Source organism: Octodon degus, unplaced genomic scaffold (genome assembly GCF_000260255.1).
Source record: "Octodon degus isolate 3935 unplaced genomic scaffold, OctDeg1.0 scaffold00084, whole genome shotgun sequence".
NCBI classification, from domain to species: Eukaryota; Metazoa; Chordata; class Mammalia; order Rodentia; family Octodontidae; genus Octodon; species Octodon degus.
In genome coordinates this window covers 73,105-81,891 of record NW_004524660.1, presented here as the reverse complement: position 1 = coordinate 81,891, position 8,787 = coordinate 73,105, and the positions used below count along the sequence as shown (strand labels likewise).

Here is an 8,787-nt window from a genome sequence, read left to right as displayed (position 1 = left end):
CAAGTCCGCATCTTGTACAGCAATTAACCACTAAGAAGAATATATGCAGTTTTTTATTTGTTGAAACTGTACTTCCGATTTGATTTGAAACTGTCTCATTGCTGTTTATCAATAAAATTTTGAAAAAAAAATAAAATAAAAATGAAGAAGAAAGAATTTATAGGTCAGTCGTATAATATAGTTCACTTTGTGCCAAAATCAAGAAACTTATATTCATATAATTAGAATTCTCAAAATAGAAAGGGGTAGGCGATAAATATTTAAAATTTAAAATTTCTGTATTTAGTCGAAATTATTGCACCACATGTCCAAGAAAAATGAATCTTTTGCACAGGAAATATGAATAAAATCATACCAAAATATACAATAATTAAATTGTCCAAAACTAATTGTAAAGAAAAAAATCATTAAAGCATATACATAAAAAAATATTAGATATGGAAAAAACAAAATTAAATAGCATCTTATTCTACAGTAGGGAGAAAAAAAGAGCAAGGGGGTAAGAAACTAATTAATTCAAAGGACTGAAAAAAATAAGTCCTCATTGAATTTTAACTTAGCAAACATACCTTTGAAAACTAAAATATTTTCTAGTTATACAATCTTGAAATATTCTAATACCTCCAAACATAGGATATAGAAAATAACAAAGACCATAATCCAGAAGGCAAGAGAAGTTGCTGTATGGTCCTGGATAAAGAATAAAGAGCTCTCAAAATGGTAGTTATGCAGGACTATGCAAAATATAGTTATATTAGATGAACCCATTTAAAAGGTCACTGAAGATTTCCACAAAACAGTATCAATCTTATGTCAGGTTATATACATATTTTTTTATGTGTGTGTGTAAAAGACAAAAAGTAATATGAAGTCAACAGAAAATGGAAGTTTTACTTTTTAAAGTTTCTAATACTAGGAGAAAATATATTAGTTCAGAGTACTCACATAGTGTTTGAATAGGTTAATATATACAAAAATATCAACTAAGAAAAAGTTTTCATGATAGTAAAGAATTAGTAAGAATAAAACATAACATAAATACCAGAATGGCAAATATATGACCAGCACTTCTAACAGTGTTTTGTTGTTGTTCTTTTTTGGTGGAACCGAGGATTGAACTCAGACCCTTGCGCTTGCCAGGCAAGCACTTAATTCTATTGAGCTATCTCCCTGGCTCTAGCACTTCTAATAGTTTGGGGATAGGCTATCATACAAAGTTCTAATATGTCATGGAACTGGACAGTGTCCATGACACTTACTGCTGGCCAAGTGTCAGTTGTGGGACTGAGCTACGGCTATTTCCTTGATATTCACCCTGTAGATCCAGACAGAATCATGACACATAGAGTGCAGAAGTCCTTTTGTAGAGTACACTGATGAAAATATTTTGCTGCTGTATACTAAAGAATAATTGAAAGACTGCTGTTGTATATCTCTTTTTCTCCTGTGTTTGTTAGCCCTATTTGGTTCTCATTCATAAAGTTGTGGTCATTTTTCAGTCAAATGCTCTACCCCTGAGCTACACACCCAGTTGTGGTCATTTTGATCACTATTAAAATATCTTTTAGTAGTCTGGGTAGGGTTGGCTTTGTCGTCATGAATTCTTTAGTTGTTCTTTGTTATGGAAGTATTTCACTTCTTCATTATACTTGAAAGAGAGTTTTGAAGGGTATATAAGTCTGGGTTGGAATTTGTTTTCCTGCAAGACTTGAAGTACTTTGCTCCATGCTCTTCTTGACTTTATGGTTTGTGAAGAGAACTCTGCCGTTATTCTGATGGGTTTCCTTTAAATGTGATCTGTTTCTTTTCTCTAACGGCTTTTAGTATACTGATCCTGTGCTGTATTCTGGGACCTTGATTATTATATGTCTGGTGTGTTCTTAATTGAGTTTATGTCATTTGGAGTTCTCTATGCTTCGATTAGCTGAATGTCAGATTGTTTTCCTATTTGGCGGGTTTTCTGCTGTTCTGTCCATATTATCTTTATATTATTTGTGTTGACTCCTTTCTCATTGATGCCTGTTAGTCTTAATGTTGTTCATTTTGCATCATCTTGCAGATGTTGAATTATTTTTTCCTACATCCTAGTTGTTTTCAAGAGATCTTTTCTTACCTTTTCACTAACTGCAATGGTGTCTTCAAGGTCTGAAAGTCTATTTTCATTTTCATTCAAATGGTTTTGCCAGCTTGTGATTGAGGTTTAAAATTTCCTGTAAAGCACTTTGAATTTGCTTCATGCATTCTATTTCTTTCCTATATTGCTTATTCAAGGATTCCATCATTGTTATATTCTGCTCTATTTTTAATCAGTGTCTTCTTTAGAAGCACTTAGTATTTCTTTCATTGTAGTTATCATTTCTTTTTTTACTTCAGAAATTATTTCTGATCTGATTTCCTCTATACCTTTCTGCAGTTGTTTCTTTACTTCAGACACTATTATTTCAGAGATTTCAGTTGTGTGATTTCCGGTTTCTTTTATGATATTGTCTGCTGCATTTGTTGTGGGTGGGCCTGAGAATACATTTTGCTCCTTCTTTCTGTCATTTTGTATAGTACTATTTCTGACCTTTGCTGTAGAGCTTTGGTAGCATTATTAACTTAGCACCCAGTCCAGACCTACCAAGTTCAAAGTCGTCCAGGTGGGTGTGTCTTGAGTCTGACTGCTGGGCTCCACTTCTTCCTGCTGCAGCCCATGGATATGAACCAGCTATGCCACTCTCTCAAGATGTTCTGCTCCCGGAATAGCTGGGTGGGTCTTGTCTCTAGTCTCTCTGCAAGGAGTTCTGCCCCAGGATTCTACACTGGGCCTATCTGATGGATGAAGTTCCACTCACAAGCCAGGCCTAGGTTCTGGGTCGAATGAGGATCCGGCAGGCCTTGGGCAGTCCCACTCACACACCAGGCCTGGGTCAAATCTCTTTTTTCTTTTTGAGACAAGGTTTCACTGCAGTTTAGGTTGGCCATGAACTCACTTTGTAGCCCAGGCTGGCCTCAAACTCACAGTGATCCTCCTGCTTCAGCCTCCCAAGTGCTGGGATTGCAGGCATGTGCCGCTATGCCTGGGTAGGTTTGATATTTTCCAAATTAAAATATTGTGATTCCAAGTAACACAATTTAAAAATAGGTAGATATTATATATGCACCTAATAGGTTATAATTGCTAATAATATATAGGTAGACTGCTGTTAAACAGAAAATACAGATTATCAGGCAGATAATTAAATATGAGAGCTGGAAGAATCATCTTGTGCTATCTAAAATGTAAAACAAATCAGAAATTATATACAGTATGTAATAGAGCAGAAAAACTTTCTCAGGGGAGAAAATTTAAAAGGGATAAGAGGAAAAAATAGAGAAGTAAAAGAAGAGAAATATTAGAAGCAAAGGTGAAGCACAAAGGAAAGAATACCCAACCTTTGGAAAACTAGTGCAGAGATGATAGGAAAAGAAAGGAGGAACAAACCAAAATAAGAACTAAAGAAAACAAAAACTAAGAATAATTTTCACACTCAGGAGAAAACCAAAAAGAAAAGAGAAAAGAAAAAGGTTTTTCTGTGCTTTTCAGCCTGAGGGCTGTACAATTTTGTGGTAGTGTCCAATTTAGGGTGTCTTTGCTGTCCTTGGTAGACAAAGGAGGCAAACAGAGCCCAGATGTGTACTGCTTGATCTCAGCAAGGCTGCACTGGGATTAGAGCAGAATGCTGATTCTGGTGCTTTCAGTTCCATAAAAGTTCAGGCTGATCCTTTCCTCTGGTTGTGGGGTTGGGGCCTTATTAGTTCAACCTACAACACTCTAGCTGTCCCTTGCTGTCTTGGCCTCAGATCTGTAACCTTTGACGTCTCTTATGGTTGTCCCTCACCCAGTCACTGGAAACCCTGAGAAAAGCTAACCCAAGGCTGCTCCTAGGTTCAGTTGGCCCCTCCTAAAATGGCATCTGGCCAAGCACCCTAGACAAGGGACAGGGCAGATGCTTGTACTGAAGTCACTCCCTGGGTGTTCCTCATGGCGTCCTCTGCTCTGCCCTAGTGGTATACTTCTCTCATGTAGCCTCTGGAATCACCAGAGAGTGTCTTTGTGCCCTCACTGTGTCTTCATATATTTGGGCCTGCTCTCTCATGCAGTGAGAAAGGAGTTGGAAAAAAACACCATGTCCTTTTTCTGCGTTAAGGTCTTTGTTTACTTGCCTGAGGGCTCTGATTTTACCTTCAGATCTTTTCTGGGTCATGGGGATTCACCTCCCTCTTTTTTCCCCCAAGTTGTTATGTTCCACTATCTGGATTTCAAATCTTAGGCTGTTTACCACTCTGCCATCTTCCTGGGACCACCCAGTTGAGAGTTTTTAGAGTCATTTTGTTGACTTGCCTTTTCATGTTTGTATGTGTGCATGCATTGTAGTTTGTAAATTCTTTGATCCAGTGCCCTGTTCTTTGAGAGCAAATGACAATATTTTCTATGATACCCCCTCCCCCCAACGGCCCAACCAGCAACCCAGGTTTGGTGTAGAGAGAAAACCAGCTGCCTGCCACAATTATGCTACCTTGTCTATGTTAGTAAGTTCAGTGACATCAAACATCAGCTGGATATTGACAAACCCTAGGAACCAATCATGAATTTCCCTTTACCAAAACAAAGAAGACTCATGTTATTGAAGTCACTTAGACCTCCCTTACACTAACCTTAGTAACTCAGTCCACTGATTTCTGCTGGATGCTGGCAGCAGGGCCAGAGCTCAGACATCAGTAGATTACATGCCTCCTTATTCATGATTTTCCCTTATGACAATTACTGCCACTGACCCTAGGCTACCACAACTGAATATAGGCACCATGCTCTTCCTGATCAGAGCCCAGGATCCCTAAGGGATCCCAGTAGATCCCTGTTTAGCTAGCTATCACTCTTTCCAAGCCTTCTCCCAAGGTTAAGCCTCACCAGATCTCTGTGGAAAGGTATGATTTCAGTCCTGCAGCGAAGCTAACTTTCTGGGTGTTCTCTTCTTTGATGAAATCAGTCTGTTACTTAGTTCTGTTGCCCTATGCTGTGGAGAACTCAAGGACTAGAGGTAGAGTGCACACTTTCTGGGACCTCTTGAATCTGTGTTAGGGTTGGTCTGATGATTTGTTTTATTCTACTAGCCAGTGTCTTTGGGGGATTTTTCTCTCTGTGTTCATTAGAGAGATTAGCCAGTGGTTTTTCTTTTTGGTTGGATCCTTGTCTGATTTTGAATTAATACTAGGGTAACACTAGCTTCCAAGAATGGCCTTAAGAGTATTCCTTCACTTGATTTCATTAAAGAGTTTGAAGAGTATTGAGACTAGATCTTCCTGAAGTTCTTACAGATTTGGCAGAGAATCCATTAGGTCCTAGGTTTTTACTAGTTGGTAGGTTTTCTGTTACTTCAATTTTATTGCCTATTAGTAGATTATTCACAGCTTTTAAGTCATCTTGATCCTGGTTTTGTAATTCATATGTATCTAGGAATACATTTCTAGTAAGTTCTCTAATTCATTGTTCTATAGGTATGTGAAGTAGTAGGTAATAATTTTCTGTATTTAGGTGAAATCTGCATGATTTTACCTTTTCATCTGTAATGGCAGCACAACTGCGACAATGTTTGGGAGACACATAAGCTACTTTGATGATTTTTTTTACATCTTGTTAATATTATATACTTACTGTATACAATAAAGATCTAGACAAAAAATGAGGGAAATGTGACCAGTAACCAGAAGAAAAATCAATCAGTAGAAACTGTCTTAGTGTCTTGTAGCTGTGACAAAATACCTAATATCTGCAACTTAAAGGAGAGATTTATGCTGGCTCACAGTTTCTGTCCATTAACACAGAACCAGGATGGCAGAAGGGAAAGGTGGAGAGAAGGTACTCAACGCATGGCAGCCAGGAAACAGAGAAAAAGGGCAAGAACTGGGGCTAAGAACATATCCTTCTTGAGCTGGGGAGGTAGCTCAGTAGAATAAGTGCCTGCCTGGCAAGCACAAGATCCTGAGTGTAATCCTTGGTACCACAAAAACAAAACAAAAAAACGAATATACCCTTCTAGGTTGTACCTATAGTCATGTACATGCAAGCAGGCCCCACCTCTTACCAGCACATTCAACTGCTGCACTCATCAGTGGATGCACCCCCTGAGGAGTAAGCACCCCTCTGATCCAGTCAACTTCCATACACATGAAAACTGAGGGAGACATTTTAGATCTAAACGGTAACAGAAACTGGCCCTGATATTATCTAGACCTTCAACTTGCCAGACAATTTATCTGTTACAAATTTGTACAAGATGTTAATGGAAAATAGTTATGATTGAATAGGGTAAATAAAAACTACAGAAAGGGCTAAATAGGAATTCTAGAGCTAAAAAGTACTATATCATGATTCAAGCAGAGAAATACCACCAAAGGATATAAACACATGAAGAGATTTATTGGAAGGAATTGTGTGAAATTTTGGGGCTAGTTAGGCAAGTCCCAGATACATAGAGCAGGATGTTAGGAAAGGACCATTACACAACTCAAAGGTGCTTTCCATAGGTAGAATTTGTCAGTTCATCTACTTTCACCCTTGTAAATCACCTCCCATAAATACATAATTTAATCACTTTTTTTGTTTTTTTTTTTCTTTTGTCTTTTTGAGACAGGTTCTCACCATGCAGTCAAACAGGCCTTGAGCTCACTTTGCAGCCCAGGCTGGCCTTAAATTCACAGTCATCTTCCTGCCTCAGCGTCCTGAGTGCTGGGATTACGTGTGCGCACCACCACATCTGACTGTAATTTAATCACTTTCAAATTCTGCTTTCCAAATAACTGCAGAAACAAATTCACTGAGTTCTCTGCTGGTACATAGCAAGAACGCACCTTACTCCAGTTTACAATAACCGTGCTCCACGATTTCTTATGAGCCCTCGCTGCAGTGTCCTCCAAGTCAAGGTTTCTATGGGCAGTCTGTAAGTCTTCAGCACCAGTGTCTCAAAAGATCAGATTTCTAGTTACAGTCTGTTCATAGCAGTTTAGGCTTCATCTTTTATGGTCCTCAAACTTCTTCCAGCTTCCTGCTCAATTTCAGAGGCATTTATGTGGTTTTAGATATTTTTTTATAATTGCGCCTTATTTAAAGGTACCAAAATCGGGGCCAGCCAGATAGTTCAGCAGATTAAAGGACCTGCTTAGGCAAACGTAAGGGCCAGGGATTCCATCCTTGGTGTGCCGTGTTGGCCCCGCCCCTGGGGTGAGCTGAGATGGCATTTGAGACTGGGTGTGGTGGCACGTGCCTGTAATCCCAGTGCTTAGGAGGCTGAACAGGAGGATCGCTAAGAGTCTGATCTGTGTAGTGAGACCCTGTAGACCCTGTAGACCCTGTACTAAAGACATTTTTTTTAAAAAAGTAAATAAGTAAATAAAAGTTACCAAAATCTGTTTTAGTTTTTTACTGCTAAGAAATACAACAAACATACAATGATCTCATAGTTCTTTATTTTAGAAGTCTGACATGTCTCCTGGGGCTAAAGTTCAGGTATTGCAGGGTAACTATTATTTACAGGAGACTTTGAGGAAGAAGCTACTTTCTATCTTGTTTAAGTTGTTGGTCAGATTCACTTTGTGGTTGTAGATGGTAGATTCCTTTTTCGGTTTCATCCAAGGGTTGGTTTGTTCCCCTATAGGCTGCCTCCTTTTCTTCTTACAGGTTTAGTGAAAAACTTAAAGCCTGTCAGTCCCTTATGTATGGACTCAAAATCAGCTCCATGAGTGGTTTGGTAAAATCTGCACTTTGAATTTTGCTCAGGGACTACTCTCTTTGCCACATGTACTCTGATTCTTCTTTCAGTATTTTTTTTTTTTTTCCGTAATTGTATTGAGGGGGGCTGGTGAGAAGCACAGGAACCACGGTTCAATCCCCCAGCACCACATGACAGCCAGCCCTGCCCCCTGGTGGGCTGAGCTGGCCACACACACACACACACACACACACACATAAATAAATAATTTTTAAAAAATTGTATTGAGAGACAAATTAGCAGTGACACAATTGTAAATCAAATTGGTAGTACAGTTTCAATAATTAACACATTACATATTCTCTTCCTAGTGGTTATTTGCTGTACAAGATGCAGACATGATACCCTATTTACAAACACTATTAGAACAAATCCCTCTATTCATTAAGAGAATGCAACTATATATCTGTCCTAACGATTTTGAATACACAGATACAAAATGGACATTTATCTGTACCCCCTTTTTTTTTGTTTAGTTCCATCATTTGAATATTATAGGTGTGTTAACTCTTTCAAAAGAGTCCAGTAGTCCATAATAGTATTGGGTCTTGCGCTTGACTGGCAGTGTTAGAAATTATTGACCTGAGTCCCCTCAACATTACACCATGGCTTTACTTCTTTCTTTTTTTTTTTTTTTTTTTTCGGAACCGGGCATTGAACTCAGACCCTTGCGCTTGCCAGGGAAGCACTTATTCCACTGAGCCATCTCCCTGGCCCGGCTTTACTTCTTATACTTCATTTTTATACTTTTCTACTGAATGGTTAAGATGAAGATAAAGCAAGACCTATGCAACAAGAGTTGTAGCTTTTTTGGTCTGAGAAGGTCAGTGAAATGCCCTCAGGATTTATCCTGAGATCCTGTACCTCACATTGTAGAACCTTTGTCATTGTCAGCCATGTGGATGAGTCACGGCTATTGCTTGGCCAATGTGCTCTCTGTGAATGCCTGAGAGAATGTTTTCTCTCCATGTGACTCTCCTTAGGCACACTCTACATCATC

General features: G+C 38.7%; 1 protein-coding gene across 1 annotated transcript in view; it reads left to right on the top strand.

Annotated features, from left to right (window-relative positions):
• The window catches only part of LOC101587851 (coatomer subunit gamma-2), a 136,880-nt gene that overhangs the window by 62,219 nt on the left and 65,874 nt on the right, over positions 1-8,787 (top strand). The gene's annotated exons all lie outside the window — the stretch shown is intronic.